The sequence below is a fragment of the Emys orbicularis genome, chromosome 3, assembly GCF_028017835.1.
Source record: "Emys orbicularis isolate rEmyOrb1 chromosome 3, rEmyOrb1.hap1, whole genome shotgun sequence".
NCBI classification, from domain to species: domain Eukaryota; kingdom Metazoa; phylum Chordata; order Testudines; family Emydidae; genus Emys; species Emys orbicularis.
This window is the reverse complement of record NC_088685.1, coordinates 157,144,887-157,161,711: the sequence shown is the minus strand read 5'-3', so window position 1 is coordinate 157,161,711 and position 16,825 is coordinate 157,144,887. Positions and strand designations below refer to the sequence as shown.

The 16,825-nt window shown below is 38.5% G+C and overlaps 1 protein-coding gene across 2 annotated transcripts in view; it reads right to left on the bottom strand.

Annotated features, from left to right (window-relative positions):
* The window catches only part of BABAM2 (BRISC and BRCA1 A complex member 2), a 304,684-nt gene that overhangs the window by 58,900 nt on the left and 228,959 nt on the right, over nucleotides 1–16,825 (bottom strand). The gene's annotated exons all lie outside the window — the stretch shown is intronic.

Sequence of the window (16,825 nt, the reverse complement as noted above, 5' to 3'; positions counted from 1 at the left end):
GCTCTATACCTGAACTTTGGCCATCACTAGAAAAAGATCATCTGAATAAAGATACTAATTTTGTCCCTGTACCATACACAGACCAGAAACCAGAATGAGAGAGACCAAGGACAGTGAAAGGAACCCAAAGCTGCACTGGCACCTTTTCAATAGCCTTTCCCATAAAATGAAGATTTGAGGGAGGGCTGTAATTGTCAAGGCCAGAAACTTCATCTGATGGCTTCCTCTGCAAGCAAGGCCATAACCACTTTTTCTTAAAAGTTGATTGTACACCCAGATAAAGGCAATACCAGTTTTTTCAACAACAGACCTAAATCCTTCCCATTGTCTTTTACCAATCATAAGGGACATGAATCTTACAGGTCATGGCTTGTATCTCTCTTTGAACATACAGTACTTCTCTATAAATGAAACTAAGCTATACTCCAAAAGTTAAGATGTTACTTTGTCTCATGCTGTTTATGCATTGCTCCCACAAAAACATTAGGATTCAATAGATCTTCTCTGCAAAGCAAGGTCCTTATCCTACAAAGGGATCTTCTGGCAAGGATTCTTATGCCTTGACAGACTCTTTCTTTGTCTAGGTATAAGGGTCTATACTGGCAAAACCCTTTGAATGATAGAAGCATAAATCAAAAATTTATCATAATGAGATGCACTGAAATCTGTTACTGAAACCGTCTGGAGTCAGCAGACTGTTCACCACATGGAATAGTTCTGTAGGTCTGGACTTTGCAGATGCAAGACTGAATAAGAAAAAGAAAATACTTCAGTGTATATCACAGCCACACAGGAACAAAACTCTTTATGCTGTGTGACAGAGATTCACCATGTAGGTTGGGGAACAGCCCAGAGACCTTCCCCTCTGGAAGAACCCACAGTCCAGGTCAATTGGGAGGTTTGGGGGGAACCCGGGCCCGCCCTCTACTCCGGGTTCCAGCCCGGGGCCCTGTAGACTGCAGCTGTCTATAGTGCCTCCTGTAACTGCTGCATGACAGCTACAACTCCCTGGGCTACTTCCCCATGGCCTCCTCCAAACACCTTCCTTATTCTCACCACAGGACCTTCCTCCTGGTGTCTGATAACGCTTGTGCTCCTCGGTCCTCCAGCAGCACACCCTCTCGCTCTCAGCTCCTTGCGCCTCTTGCTCCCAGCTCCTCACACTCGCACCACAAACTGAAGTGAGCTCCTTTTAAAACCCAGGTGCCCTGATTAGCCTGCCTTAATTGATTCTAGCAGCTTCTTCTTAATTGGCCCCAGGTGTCCTAATTAGCCTGCCTGCCTTAACTGGTTCTAGCAGGTTCCTGATTACTCTAGTGCAGCACCTGCTCTGGTCACTCAGGGAACAGAAAACTACTCATCCAGTGACCAGTATATTTGCCCTCTACCAGACTCCTGTACCCCACTGGTCTGGGTCTGTCACAGCTGTCATTAGTCAAATATAGAGCTGTTTTTTGTCACCAACTTTAGTCTCCTTCTTGGTTGCTTTGTTTGTTGCAGATCATCTACTTACCAAGGTGATGTGTTGAGAGGTATGGGAATGCTATTTGGCCACTTAAGGATGGTCAGAGACAAGTGGATCATAATGTATTAGCCGGTCATCAAAAGTGTGGTCCAATAGCCAAACTATAATTTCCCCTCAGAAAATTTCTGAAATTGTATTCAGATTGGAGGAATGAAGCAGGGTTCTCATCCTGACAAGTTAAGAGCGGGCTCTGATCCTACTCTGAAGATGATAATAATCGGGCCATGTCAAGTTTGCAATCACTACCCCCTATATTATACAAATATATCCCCTGAACACTCCTACCCTTAAACAAAGGAAGTGCTATTGCCCAACCCACAGTCTCTCTTGCCTCAGTTGCATCCAAATCTAAGGATCCTCTCAGCAGTGAGATACCACTGGAGATGCTCAAAATAGTACAAAGAAAATCACAGATTCCTCTTTTGGTTCCAACAGACTCATAGACTTAAAGGTCAGAAGAGACCATTATGATCGTCTAGTCTGACCTCCTGCACAACGCAGACCACAGAATCTCACCCACCCACTCTTGTAATAAACCCCTAACCAGTGTCTGAGCTACTGAAGTCCTCAAATCATGGTTTAAAGACTTCAAGGTACAGAGAATCCTCTAGCAAGTGACCCGTGCCCCACACTGCAGAGGAAGGCGAAAAACCCCAAGGGCCTCTGCGAATCTGCCCTGGAGGAAAATTCCTTCCTGACCCAAAATATGGCGATCAGCTAACCCCTGAGCATGGGAGCAAGACTCACCAGCCAGACACCCAGGAAAGAATTCTCTGTAGTAACTCAGATCCCACCCCATCTAACAGGCCATTGGGCATATTTACTGCTAATAGACAAAGATCAATTAATTGCCAAAATTAGGCTATCCCATCATACTATCCCCTCCATAAACTTATCAGGCTTAGTCTTCAAGCCAGATATGTCTTTTGCCCCCACTGCTCCCCTTGGAAGGCTGTTCCAGAACTTCATTCCTCTGATGGTTAGAAACCTTCGTCTAATTTCAAGTCTAAACTTCCTGATGGCCAGTTTATATCCATTTGTTCTTGTGTCCACATTGGTACTGAGCTTAAATAATTCCTCTCCCTCCCTAGTATTTATCCCTCTGATATATTTATAGAGAGCAATCATATCTCTCCTCAGCCTTCTTTTGGTTAGGCTAAACAAGCCAAGCTCTTTGAGTCTCCTTTCATAAGACAGGTTTTCCATTCCTCGGATCATCCTAGTAGCCCTTCTCTGAACCTGTTCCAGTTTGAATTCATCCTTCTTAAACATGGGAGACCAGAACTGCACACAGTATTCCAGATCAGGTCTCACCAGTGCCTTGTATAACGGTACTAACACCTCCTTATCTCTACTGGAAATACCTCGCCTGATGCATCCCAAGACCGCATTAGCTTTTTTCATGGCCATATCACATTGGCGGCTCATAGTCATCCTGTGATCAACCAATACTCCGAGGTCCTTCTCCTCCGTTACTTCCAACTGATAAGTCCCCACTTTATAACAAAAATTCTTGTTATTAATCCCTAAATGCATGACCTTGCACTTTTCACTATTAAATTTCATCCTATTACTATTACTCCAGTTTAGAAGGTCATCCAGATCTTCCTGTATGATATCCCGGTCCTTCTCTGTATTTGCAATACCTCCCAGCTTTGTGTCATCTGCAAACTATTAGCACACTTCCACTTTTTGTGCCAAGGTCAGTAATAAAAAGATTAAAGAAGATTGGTCCCAAAACCGATCCCTGAGGAACTCCACTAGTAACCTCCCTCCAGCCTGACAGTTCACCTTTCAGTATGACCCGTTACAGTCTCCCCTTTAACCAGTTCCTTATCCACCTTTCAATTTTCATATTGATCCCCATCTTTTCCAATTTAGCTAATAATTCCCCATGTGGAACTGTATCAAATGCCTTACTGAAATAGAGGTAAATTAGATCCACTGCGTTTCCTTTGTCTAAAAAAATCTGTTACCTTCTTAAAGACATAAGAGAATCTCTAACAGTTTTCAAATGCTGCTTCTTTTCTTATATTGCTCTGTTGCAATCCATTTTCCAGACTCTGAATGATTATTTTAAATTTGTGACCAATGGCTTGTCTACACTAGAGAGTTTTGCCACTTTAACTGTAACAGTTACAGATAAAGTGGCAATATAATTCTCTACTATGAATGCAGTTATACCAGTATAAAAGTGCCTATACCAGTATAGATTATTCTGGTTCAGGTACTGAAATAAGCGATACCATTCTAAGACACCTTTATACTGATATAACTGCATCGACATTAGGGCTAGTACCAGTATAGATATACTGGTAAAATATAACACCTCGAACTGATGTAGTTATATCAGTATAACTTTTCTAGTGTTGAGCAGGCCTAAAAGTGTCTAGGAAAATCAAAGCCTGCTTAAAACAGCAGAGATGGAGCTAGCCCGCCAAACCACGAAGACAGAGATGGAAGGCAGAAGGTGGGGTAGTTGTTTTGCTGCTACCATAAAGATTCTCAGTCTGCCTGAGAAACATCTTTGCCTTACTGTTTCTAAGGAGAAAAATATGTTGCCCTTTCACCATAAAAATATCTTACAAATGTTCTCCTTAATTACTATTCGCTGATTTCATACAAGAGGAGTTTTCCAGTCTGGATATATTTTTAATTTGAACTAGTGAAAAGAGATTTAAAAAACTCCTTTAGCAAATGAAATCTCCATTAAGCATACGTGACACATACTAAGAATCAAATTTTTGCCAACTACCTGGAAATTAAAATGTAGATATACTGAGTCTAAGAAAGAAATCCATCCTATATGAACTCAAGTAAGAATGTATGTTCAATAATAAAATATCTATGCATTTAAACTGCAAAAAAATCTGCATGCCACTAATCCCCTTAAATCCGTTATTGGGGGGAAAAGTGACATGCCCTGTATAAAAAAGAAAGACTCATCAAAATGCTCAGGCACATATAATTATGTGGTAATCTATTAACAAAGATAAAAGGGAAGATAATGTTTTGGGACAACTGGATAAAAAAAACCCTTAAAGATGTCAGACTTTTTTTGACAAAGAAACACTTTTGGAGCTTTTTATAACCATAAACAAAAATTAGGGTAGAACATATTAATTTTGGCAGCACTACAAATGTGTCAATGTATGTAAAAAATCTTGAGGAATGAGTTCATGTTTCCCAAACAAGCACTTATTAATGAACACAATATAGAGAAGCTATAGTATTACTGAGCATACAAATCACAAATGGATACATTTTAATGTATTTTATAATTTTTTTACAGGTCTTTAGTACAAATGAATAGAAAATGATGAAGCTATCTCTCCTGGAAGTGCTTAAAGGAAACAGGAGACTACAAACATGTAATCTGCAGTTGTCCAAGAAACAAACAATTTTAAGAAGATCATAAAAAAGAATCAAGCTTCTTCAACTTAACGTATCCAGGTACACTACTTAGTAGAATCAAAATATCAGTACAAAAAGGCCAGATAAATGTCACCGAATTAACTAATGGCATGAAGATTATCCTTAAATATTGGAAAGATATAACAGTATCAACAGAAAAAGAACAAATGTTGGAAATGCATTTTAAAAAATAATACATATGTGGAGAATGAAATGGAAGAGTATAGCAAAATGTGAGAACTATTTCTAAATTCTATCAAGAGAAAAAGAAAATAGATGAAACTCTAAAATAGATCAAAGATAGGTCTAGCATTTGGGACCTATGTAATCAAGTGTGTATGCAAATCAGGAATGTGTGTGCAAACAAAGCAGGTGTGTGCTCACAAGCATGCACATGTTTAATCTTACTGAAAATAAAGCAATTTATTCACTTCCTTTAATCATAATATATTTGTAACTATATTTGCTAACTTTTAGGTGTTGCAAATATGAGTGAGCACAGAGAACATTTAAAAAGCCAGGGAAGTTTGTGATTACAAGTTTGGTTGAAAAACGTAGTAGTATTGATGTAATACACTTAGATTTCTGTAAGCAGTGTAGTTGTAGCCGTATAGGTCCCAGGATAAAGAATAGTTCTGTGTGGCTTGAAAGCTTGGCACTCTCACCAACAGATGTTGGCCAATAAAAGATGTTACCTCACCCACCTTGTCACTCTAGATATCTGAAAGGCATTTGACTTGATACCACATAACCTTTTGAGTAAAAAACTAGAAAGATATAAAATTAACATGGCACATATTAAAGTGGATTAAAAGCTGGCTAATTGATAGGTTACAAAATGTAATTGTACATGGGGAATCATCATCAAATAGGTGTGTTTCTAATGGGGTATTGCAGGGATCACTTCTTGGCCTTACACTATTTAACATTTTTATTGCACCTCTGTATTTGGCACTGGTGAGACCACTGCTGCAATGCTGTGTCCTGTTCTGGTGTTCCCAATTCAAGAAAGAGCATGTTGATAAATTGGAGAGGGGTCAAAGAAGAGCTACCAGAATGATTAAAGAATTAGAAAATATGCTTACAGCGATAGACTCAAGGAGCTCAATCTATTTAGCTTAACAAAGAGAAGGTTAAGAGGTGACTTTATCTCAGCCTAAATGGGGAACAAACATTTAATAATGGCGTCTTCAATCTAGCAGAGTAAAGTAGAACACGATCCAATGTCTGGAAATTGAAATTAGGCAAATTCAGACAGGAAATAAGGTGTAAATTTTAAACAGTCAGGATAATTAATCATAGGAACGACTTATCAAGGGTTGTGGTGAGCTCTCCATCACTGACAATTTTTAAATCAAGACTGGATGTTTTCCTAAAACATATACTCTAGAAATCATTCTGGGGAAGTTCTATGGCCTGTATTATACAGGTGCTCAGATGATCACAATGGTTCCTTCTGGCCTTGGAATCTATGTATCTATGAAAAAACTGGTGAGAATGCACCTACAATGTTGTATGCAGTTCTGAGCCTCTCAAATCCTGAAAGATTAGATAAACTGGAAGAAATTCAGAGGAAAATGTCTTAATGATTATGAGGTTCCACAGTGTGCTGTTGGAGGAAAAACAAATTTAAAAATTCTAAATATGTTTACCTTGGTTAAATGTCAACGAAGGGGACATTTGATAAAGGCCTACAAGCGCATGATGGTTTTAAACCTCAAAGAGAAGAATTGGTTAAGGTGAGCCAGTACTTAAAACTGAGAGCAATAGGGAGAAATTGAGCAAAGGAAAATGGAGTGAAAAGAAAATCTCAGAAAAAATCTCAACAAGAATGATCTGCTGAACTACACAGTAACCTCTGATGGACTATGGCGATAATTCTGTCACTGGAGACACTTAAAACAATCCTGGACAAAGCACTGAAAGGAAAAGTCCTGCATTAGCCTAGGGATGGACAAGATGACTTAACATGTCTTTCCCATCTCTAACTTCTATGATTTAGATCAGTCTCTCACAGAGAGTCTTTAAATTATGAGAGAATTAGACTGTGAGATATTCCAGCTGTTGAGTCTTTTACTGAAAGTTTATTTTAAAACAATGCTTACTCCAGTCGTTACATATTTCAGTAGTTACAAAGTCAGGGGACTGAGCCTAATTTCAACAGAAACTATCCAACGTCATACTGATAAGCCCTGCTGACTGATATAAATATCTGCCTCAACGAGTAAATATTTAACAGACATACTAGTGCCTGACATTGCACTGCTTTTACTGAATGATCTCAAGTGATCTCATTACTCTAAGAAAATAAACATTGTAAGTAGTTTCAAAAGAAACAACTGAAAAGAGGAAGCTATGTAAATGTAATTTTAGAATTTACTGTAATTATTATTATTATTATTATTATTAACCATATGAACAAAGACAAATCAACGCAGTCTTTTTATTCTGCTCTGAAGGACGCCTCTCGTACCTCATCAGTCCTCATTCTCATCTGGATTGTGCATGCCTCTTTCTCCTGCTTTTGAGCACCATGAGAATGCTAGCAGTTCCCTATGCCTTTCCTCTGTGAAGTCTAGAAACTGTCCTCTAATGGGTTTGAAGGGGAGGACGGTCTTTCTCAGAAGTGTAGGTCAAGAGCGGACATCGTTCAAGACAAAGGGCAGCTATTTGTGATTTAGTCCTTCCAAGAATTCTGGTTTGGTCCAGTTTCCCAGCAACCAGAAACTCTCCCTCCTTCCTGGCAGAGTGTGCCTGGAATAGCCTGGCACAGTGTGCTTGGAATAGCCTGTAAATAAGCCAGTTCCCAGATGACAAACCTGGCGATTATCTAAATTTCTAAGAAGTTTGATCTAATGGATTAGAGTGGCAAGCTGCTGTGTGTGGTCCCAGGTTTGGAGCTCAATGGAGGCTGGAATTGCTGTAGAATTAGTATTCTTGCCCCTTGAGGGGAGCAAGATGCACCACATTACTCTCAAGCCATCTCCTTTGGCAGATCTATAAAACATTTTGACAGAAACTGAGCTTAACCCTGCTCAGCTGCAAAGTAGGTTAATACAAGGTAGGGTCTTTAAGAATGGGGTCCTTCCATAGAAAGGAGGGAATCCTGGTGCAAACCCCCTTCTCTGAAAAAGAGAAAATGGCTGCACAGAATTTATTTAAAGAAAATAAAGGTAAACAGGGCCAGGGGAACTCTGAGCAGACGTGCATGTTTGTTCCTTGTGCTGGGCTGGAAATCTGTTTGCCAAGTACTTGAATAAAATACTATTTTGCATTTTGAGAATGCCTTCCACCCAACAACCTCAAAGCATTTTACAAATATTAACTAATTAAGCCTTACAACTGCCCCGTGCGGTATTATCTCTATTTTACAGTTGGGGAAGCTGTGGCACAGAGGTGAAATGACTTGTTCAATGTTACACAGGAAGTGTCTGGCTGAGTTGGAAAATGAACCCAGGAATTCCTACTCCAATAGATACAGTTAAAAATAACAAGTGAGGAAGTGTACATACATTGCATAAATAGGTCAATACATTTTCCAAGAGTTTTAAATAGATGTTCTTATGTTGTGCATGCTTTTTAAAGTTTCCAGTGAAGGCTTTCCACCTATTGTGATTTCCTTCTTTTTTTATTTATCTGGAGACTGCTGCAACAAAATGCATCTGCTGTGAGAATGGAGGGAAGCTTAATCAAAACTTAGGTTGCAGAAAATCAAGGTTCACACCAGGCAACATCTGCAAAGCAAGAACTAGACTGAAAGTCACGGGGTAGTCTGCTTGTGACATACTCATTTCAGAATTTATGGTGAATGGATAATGCACAGTACTGATCCTGACTGGAAAATACAAATGTCTAGTCAAATGAATGCTGTTTTCTTTCAGGGTCATATCTTATAGGCCTATCAAGGGCAATAGCAGCTTGCAGGAGATTTTTTGTCTTTATCTTGCAGGCAAGGGGTCTGGAGGAATTCAGACTTTTGTATCCCAGTCTGTCAGGTCAGGTGGAACTGCCTGAGGTATGTGTTCTTACAAAGTGGGCCAGCTTGTAATTTTTCTTAGAAAGAAGGAGGTAGTGACATAAGGAATGCATCCTGTGAAGGACAGACATTTTTGTAGCTGCAAATTGCCAAGTGATAATACAAATGTTTCCAGGATAATAGAATACAAAATATACTCAGGGCCACAGTTCTATGTTACCTGACTGTTCAAGAGCGTCAATGAATTGTTCTGATGGAGCAGAAATTGCAAAGCAAAGCTGAGCTGTTCTGTCAGCCAGAGATTAATTCTCAAGAAAAGAAGAACTATTTGTGACAGGGTGAGCCAGCTACAAAAGGATAAGGGGCTGTCTGGCTATCATATGATTCAGCGGGATTTAAAGGAAGGGGTGTATCCCTTTGGGGGAGGGAGGGAAGAAGGGCAGAGAGCGGTATATAGCATAAGAGCTCTGGACCATGCAGCATGTTTTGCTCTGGGAATGGCTTTCCTTTGTTATTTAGTGAGTTTTTGTGTTATGAATTAATAATAGTGCACTGAAGGAAAGGCCTGAAAGAGATATGGGCATGGCCCTGAATTCTTCCAGGGCTGGTGACAGACCCCACCAGCATACACTGACATTTTTACATAAATCATTCTTGAATGGTTTGTCTGCTGACTATTTAAGATATACTTACATTTTTTGGTTAATTTATGTGTGCTCATTGCATATTAAGCACTCTTCACAAATAAAATGGATGCCTATTTCTGGGATGAGATCAAAAGATTTGTAACATCATAGTTATTTCATTAAATCAATTCCAAAGAGAGAGAGTTGGCATCTCCCACTGGTTAGCTTAGATGACTCCACACCTAGCATGCTGGGTTTTGTGGATCCCATCCCTACGCATGGTTCATGGAGTCTAGGTGCCTAACTCAGGTGTTGTGGATCCCAATGTTGTTCCACTGATTTTCTAGGCACCTAAACTTTGTGTGGATCCAGGGCTTAATGTTTCTGTGCCTCAGTTCCCCATCTGTAAAACAGAGATAATGGTACTTCCCTATACTCACGGGAATTTTGTGAGAATAAACACTATTAAAAAGAGTGTGAGGTACTCAGATACTACGGTAATGAGGTCCATATTACTGTAGAACAGGGGTTCTCAAACTGGGGGTCGGGACCCCTCAGGGGTCGTGAGGTTATTACATGGGGGGGGTCGCGAGCTGTCAACCTCCACCCCAACCCCGCTTTGCCTTCAGCATTTATAATGGTGTTAAATATATTTAAAAAGTGTGTTTAATTTATAAGGGGGGGGAATCCACACTCAAAGGCTTGCTATGTGAAAGGGGTCACTTGTAAAAAAGTTTGAGAACCACTGCTGTAGATAGATAGTAATATACAGAACTTGGTTTTTTGCACCATTACGTAGACTAGGAGCCCCAGACACTTTTGACCTGAGTCTTGAGTTATCTTACTGTCAGCAAAGAAAACCCATGCATCAGCTTCCCTTTCAACAGCATCAGCAAAGGAAGGAGCATGCATGTGAAGTAACCCTGTATACTTGAGTGGGAGTTCTCTTGCACAATAGCATTTTATTTTTGCTCCGTGAGGGGAAAAGAAGTGGAAAATTTTACATTTGTGAACAAGGTCTGGCACAATGAAAGGAAGTGCACACACTTATATTTATACCTGTACCAGTGTCAATATACTATGCAACAGCAATACATCCATCACCAAGTGCTATATATTAGTGATTTGTATTCAGAAATCTTACTAATAAGCTGTATTCTCGCTGCAAAAAATACATTAAAATATCAGAAAATGACATTTTTGAGTGGTTATGAATCATATGGTTGGAAATTACCCAGCCTTGAAAATGTAAATAAACAAAACTTGCCTGGACATGGGAAACCTGTTTTTGTATTAAGTTTTTTTTAACCTAAGAGCTTGTCTCTTGGATTGGCCAATGTTAAAACATGTTAAATCCCATTTACTGGTGATGGAAGGCAGGCTTTATAGACTGCAGCCCTTTCTTTTACCTGGATACACCCTTGTTAATGCTCTCAATGTACACTTTGTCCTGCCTTATTTTGAAATTGCAAGTTCTTTTCAGACATAGGCAAGTGTTTAAAGAGATCTGTCATTCAGGATGGCTGTAAGGAAGAGCAGCCTGAAGCATGTGAAAAGGAACTCCCATCTTCTCTTCCTGATTGAAGACAGGTATTATGGTCTTTGATCTCCTGCTCTGTTTTCTTTCTTTCTCCTTTGTTACTAAACAGTTCTCTCTCTCTCTCTTTTTTTTTTTTTTTTTTTTTTGCAGCTTCATCACTTTTAGTACATTACACCGTTTGGAACAGGAGACAGAAGGAACCACATCAAAAAAAGAATGTGACCACAAAAGCTGCCTTGAGAACCATGATCCCAGATTTGTTGTAAATTTACCATTTTCAGACTCACTCACGCATAATCAAATCCTTTCTACCATATTAACAATGTGGTGTTGTGCAAAAACATTGGAATTCTGCTTCAGTCAGCAACAAAGAGCTTAACAATACAATGAGACAACAAAACATTGCCCCTTTTATTAAGAAACATTCAAACTAAGTTTGATACTGTTTTCTCCCCTTTCCAACAACTCACTATCAATAGTAAAGTAAAAGCTAAAAGATACTGCATGTTGATTAAAATCTTCTGCAAACTAAAAAGTATACCAAAAATAAAATTAAAAAAAGGATTCTCGCCCCTGAAATTGTGATTTAGGACTGGGTTCTCAGGCACTGGGCTCCATTTTTATAGGAGTAATTTTGCACCTGTAAATACATCCACTACAATTTAGTTCACTCAGACATCTAAGTTCCCGACTACAGGATACAATTTGACATAGACAGCCGAGTGATCTAAAATGCAGAGGCAAATAATCCTGGAGACAAAATTGTGCCCAACATTCTACCTGGAAAAAGAGAGTCCCGGTCAAAGCTGTGCTCAAAATCTGGTTGTTGGAGAGTAAAGGAAATGTAGCGCTTTCCTTTGTTTAGTCTCTGGGGGTTCTGGGTAGGAATCTTTGAATAGCATCAATCTTTGGGATTTGCAGGTGCAATAACATGAAACCCCTATTGTAAAAAATGAAAATTAAAAACTAGAAGCACCTTGGTCCAGTAGCTAGAGCAGGAAACTGCAGGTCAGGTTTCCTGAGCTCTACTTTCAGCTTTGCTAAAGACTCAGGTCATGTTTTCATCAGATTGCTAAATCGGCGCTGCTGCAATTGATGCAACAATATCGATTTAGCAAGTCTGATGAAGACATGCTAAATCGATGGGAAAGCGTTCTCCCATTGATTTCTATACTCCACCTCTCCGAGAAGCGCTAGGTAAGCTGGCAGGAGAGCGTCTCCCGTCGACACAACATGGTGTAGATATTGTGGTAAGTAGATCTAGCTACGTCGACTTCAGTTATGTTATTCACGTAGCTGAAGTAACATAGCTTAGATCCATTTACCACGGTAGTGTAGACCAGGCCTCAGGGCTTGTTTACACAGGGTTTTAGTGCGGAGCAAGCTATGGTCTGAATGTACAGAGCACTAGCTACTCCACACTAACTCCCCATGTGGACATTCTTACTGTGCACTAAAAGTGCCTTTGTGCACTTTAGCTTAATACACCTTAAAGAGTACTAAGCTAAAATGCCGCAGGGCATATTTAGTGTGTTCACATGGGGAGTTAGTGCAAAGTAGCTAGTGCACTGCAAATACACACCTTGCTATGCTGCACACTAACTTTCCCATGTAGAGAAGCCCTCAGTGTGCGTCCTTGGGTGAGTCACTTAACTTCTTTGTTCCTGTGTTTGTCCTTCTGCAAAATGGGGGCATTAATACTGATCTTTGCTGGGGTTTAATAATGTTTGCAGAATAACATAAGAGCCTTGACTGAGAGTCACCTGTAAGAGCAAAGTATTATCATCATTGTGTTCTTGTTATATCAACTTGTGGACCTTCCTGCAGTAAAACTCATAAACAGAAATTAGCATGTGGAATATCACTCACAGTAGGTAAGGTGAATATACTGAGAAAAGTCTTATTTTAAATTTAATTGTCTTGGGTTCAAACCAAATAAACCTTTAATAAAAAAATCATTTTAGTGTATGTGCTTACATATGAATAGTAGCTCAGCTGATGCAATGATGAAATATATTTCTGGGGACAGGATCTCTATCTCCAGTAGTTGACTTTTTTTCCTCCTCAGGGAAAAAAAACCATGCAGCATAAAATTAATGGATAGCTAACCTTATAATTAGAGTATTTTATATAGATTTTAAATTAAAATATGGGCAGGAAAGTTATGATCTTGCAAAATTTAAGATTTCTTGAGAGTACTGGATTAATATAAAAGAAAAAGAACTCTAATAATTCTATACCTTTTAGTTTCTTTAGATGCTTGATTAATTCCCCTTTGTTCCAGGATTACTTGTATTCTAATTTTCTCACTAGAGATTCATGATGTCTGTGTAAAATATGTAGAACAGTTTGCCTTATGCTATCCAAGAGAAAGAGAATGTTATAGGCAGAAAACAACATGCAGAGAGATCACTGTATAAAAGAGAGTGTACAAGGTTTCCAGGAAAACTATTGTAAACCTAGGTTGATGGTGATTGAAAGGGGAGTTCTCTCACAATCTCTCTCTTGTATCGCATGCCCCAGAGAGCAGACAAAAACCTTTATATGGAGAAGTTCAGAATACAACTAACTGGGCTGTCAATGCAGATTCCTTTGAGTGAAAAGCAAATAAATATATATATTTGTTTTTCACTCAAAGGAATCTAACTTTTTAAAGAATATTATGAGAGATCCAATGCTCACAAGGCCGAAGGTGGGAAAGTGTTGCTTTATAGATAAAATTACTGTCAATTATTCCTCAAAACAGATACAGTAGAAATGGAAAAGGTCAAAGAAAGGGCAACAATAATGATTAGGAAGTCCAGAAAGGCTTCCATGCATAGAAAGATTGTAAAGATTAGGGCCGCTTAGTTTAGGGAAGAGGTGAACAAGAGGTAATATGATCGAAATATAAAAAATAATGAATAGAAAAGATGCATTAGTCACTCCTATTTACCCTTGCTCATAATATAAGAACAAGGGGACAAATATAAACCCAATACAATTAAAACTGATTAAAGGAAATTGTTTTTTTATACACAATACATACGTAACCTGTGGAACTCATTGTCACAATACGGTATTATAGAATTCAAAAAAAGGATTAGATACAAATTGCTGCAGTTATGTTTGGCAACATAAAAACATATAAGGAGTATAAACCCACACATTCCAGGGCATAAAGTTAAGCACAAACATTAGGAGTTCTTAGAGCTGTGTATGAGACCATTTGTGAGAGAGAGGATGGGAAAAGGAAACATAATTAAAAGTAAATAACATTCCATTTTGGAAAAAAAATTAAATGATAATATGAAAACGCCAAACTATTGAAATAAAATAGGGTTATTCTTAAATTTTAAGAAATCTCCAAGTTACCATTTGCCAAGAAGTTACCATGGACAACAATGATCAAGCAAATCAACAGAGTCACAGTAAGATGACAGTGTTGAAATTAAACATATCAACCAGTTCTAAATCAACTGAACACAAATTTAAAGCGGCTTCTTTTTTAAAATATTCCTGAAACACATATGAGAAAACAATCTCTTACAGCTGTATGGAGCCAGTTGTGGCTCCAGAATCAAAGCTGTAAAAAAGGCTTCTGTTATACTGTAGGGTGTAGGCTCTATTACGGGTCTCCTAACTTTGTAATAAAAACTCCTTTTGGATTGAAAGTTGCTATATTGACTGTGACTGCAGAGGAGAATACTTTTGTGTTGAGAAAGTTTGAAAGACAGTGGTCCATGTGTTTCTGAGTTATGGGTATATACAAATGTAACATGTTTAACATACTTTTTGCAAATATAGAAAATGTATTTGGGAAATCATAACAGAAATGGCTGGAGTGGGAGAAATGAAATTGAAGGCATTTGTTAATCTCCGAAAACTAAAGAGCAGAGTTTTTATGTACTAAAAATTGTGTTTAATTGATAACACTATTAAAAGTTTTCTTTTCGACCTGGTTCTCTGCTGGAAATGTCAATGTAGAATTAATTTAGACAAAGGAAATAATTATTGCTATTTATTAGAGCAGTGGTCTCCAAACTTTTTTGATTGTGCACCCCTATCAGTAAAAAATTTTTGAGCATGCACCTTCCGTGCCGAAGCAAAAAAAAAAAAGCCGCTCGCGCTCGGACTCCCGCCTGACGATGCAATAACTAACTAACTAACTAACTAACTAACTAACTAACTAAATAACTAAATAAATAAAAGCTCTCCTCCTGCCACGCACCCCCAAGGATCCTCTTGCGCATCCCACTTTGGAGACCACTGTATTAGAGCACCTGAAAGTTTGTTAGATACCTCACAGTACACATAGGAAAACATGGTTCTTGTGAGTACATATAATCAGACACTGCGCAACAATATGGGCATGCACAGTAGGGATGGATTGGCAGGGGAGGAAGGGCAGGGATTGTAGCAATGAGATTATATAGTTACTCAGCAAAGATTTGGAGCAAAATAAAACACGACAAAACAAAAACACATTTTTAAAGTGTTTTGTACTAATTTCTGATAGGAAGATTGGTAGAAGTCTTATGGAGGGATTTGAATGAGGAGAGGGTAGTGGCCAGGCAGGATTCCTCAGGTAGGGAATTCCATACATAGGGGATAGTGTGGAAAAAATAGGAAATGGTTGTGGGGAAAGCAGACTGATGGCGCATTGAAGCTGAATAAAACAAGAGACAAGCTCAGTTAAGTAGGTATGGATATTATGTTGGATCTTAAAGATCAGGTCAATAATTTAAAACATGAAGTGGTGAGGAAGGGGAAGCAGAAAAAGGGTTCAAAATGGAAAATTACATGGTCAGGTCCAAAAGCCAGGAAAATTATCTTAGTGGTTGTGTGTTCTGTATGGATCTGAGGAGGGTGATATGAATGTTGGGAAGTTGGAGATGCGGCAGTTATAACAATAATGACAGAGATTATGATAGTTTTTGATGTCTGAATAAAATACTGAGATCTCAGAAACGTTGTGGAGACAGAAGCAGTAGTACCTGTCTACAGCTTGAATATGCCGGGTGAAAAACAGGAAAGAACTGACGATGACCCCAAGTTATGGGGCATAATGGCAGGGATGATGATATCAACAGAGAGAAAATAAATTGAAAAGTAATCAGTTAAGAAAGTTTTCTACAAGGTAGTGACAGGTTGTTACAGCATAAAGAGATTTCTACATTTCTGCCCCAAAAAATTCGATGTGAGAGGGATCTGACAGATACTTTACTATGACAGTGGATGGCTAATTAATGTAATACATCCGCATGATAGCACATAAATCATTCAAAGACAGAAAAACTATTTACATTAAAGCATATAACAGAGTGTTTGGCAATGAATTGGGTTTTGATTGCCCTTCCTGCTGGCTCTTTTCTCCCTTAAACAAGAGGATCCCTTTTTCTAGACTAGAAGATAGGGTCTACACTTGGTTTTAACAAAGTTTGGCACTGCTCAAAGTAATTGGCCAAACTGGGTTTAAAAAGAATTAGATGAAAAAGTATTACACAACTAAGTTATAAATCAATTCCACAACTAAGCGTAGACTGTGTAAAATCAGATGAGTAAAATCTATATTTATCATATCTGGTGAATTTAGTCCTGTTAACAGCATATCCCTATCACTGAAATACACCATAAATTTAATTCTTTGACAACAATAGAAAAGGGGAAGCTGTAGTACCTATAGGAAATATTTGTATTAGCATTGAAAGTTAAAGATGTGAAAATGTTTCAAAGTTGTTTAAATATTTGTTCTGCACCCCGAT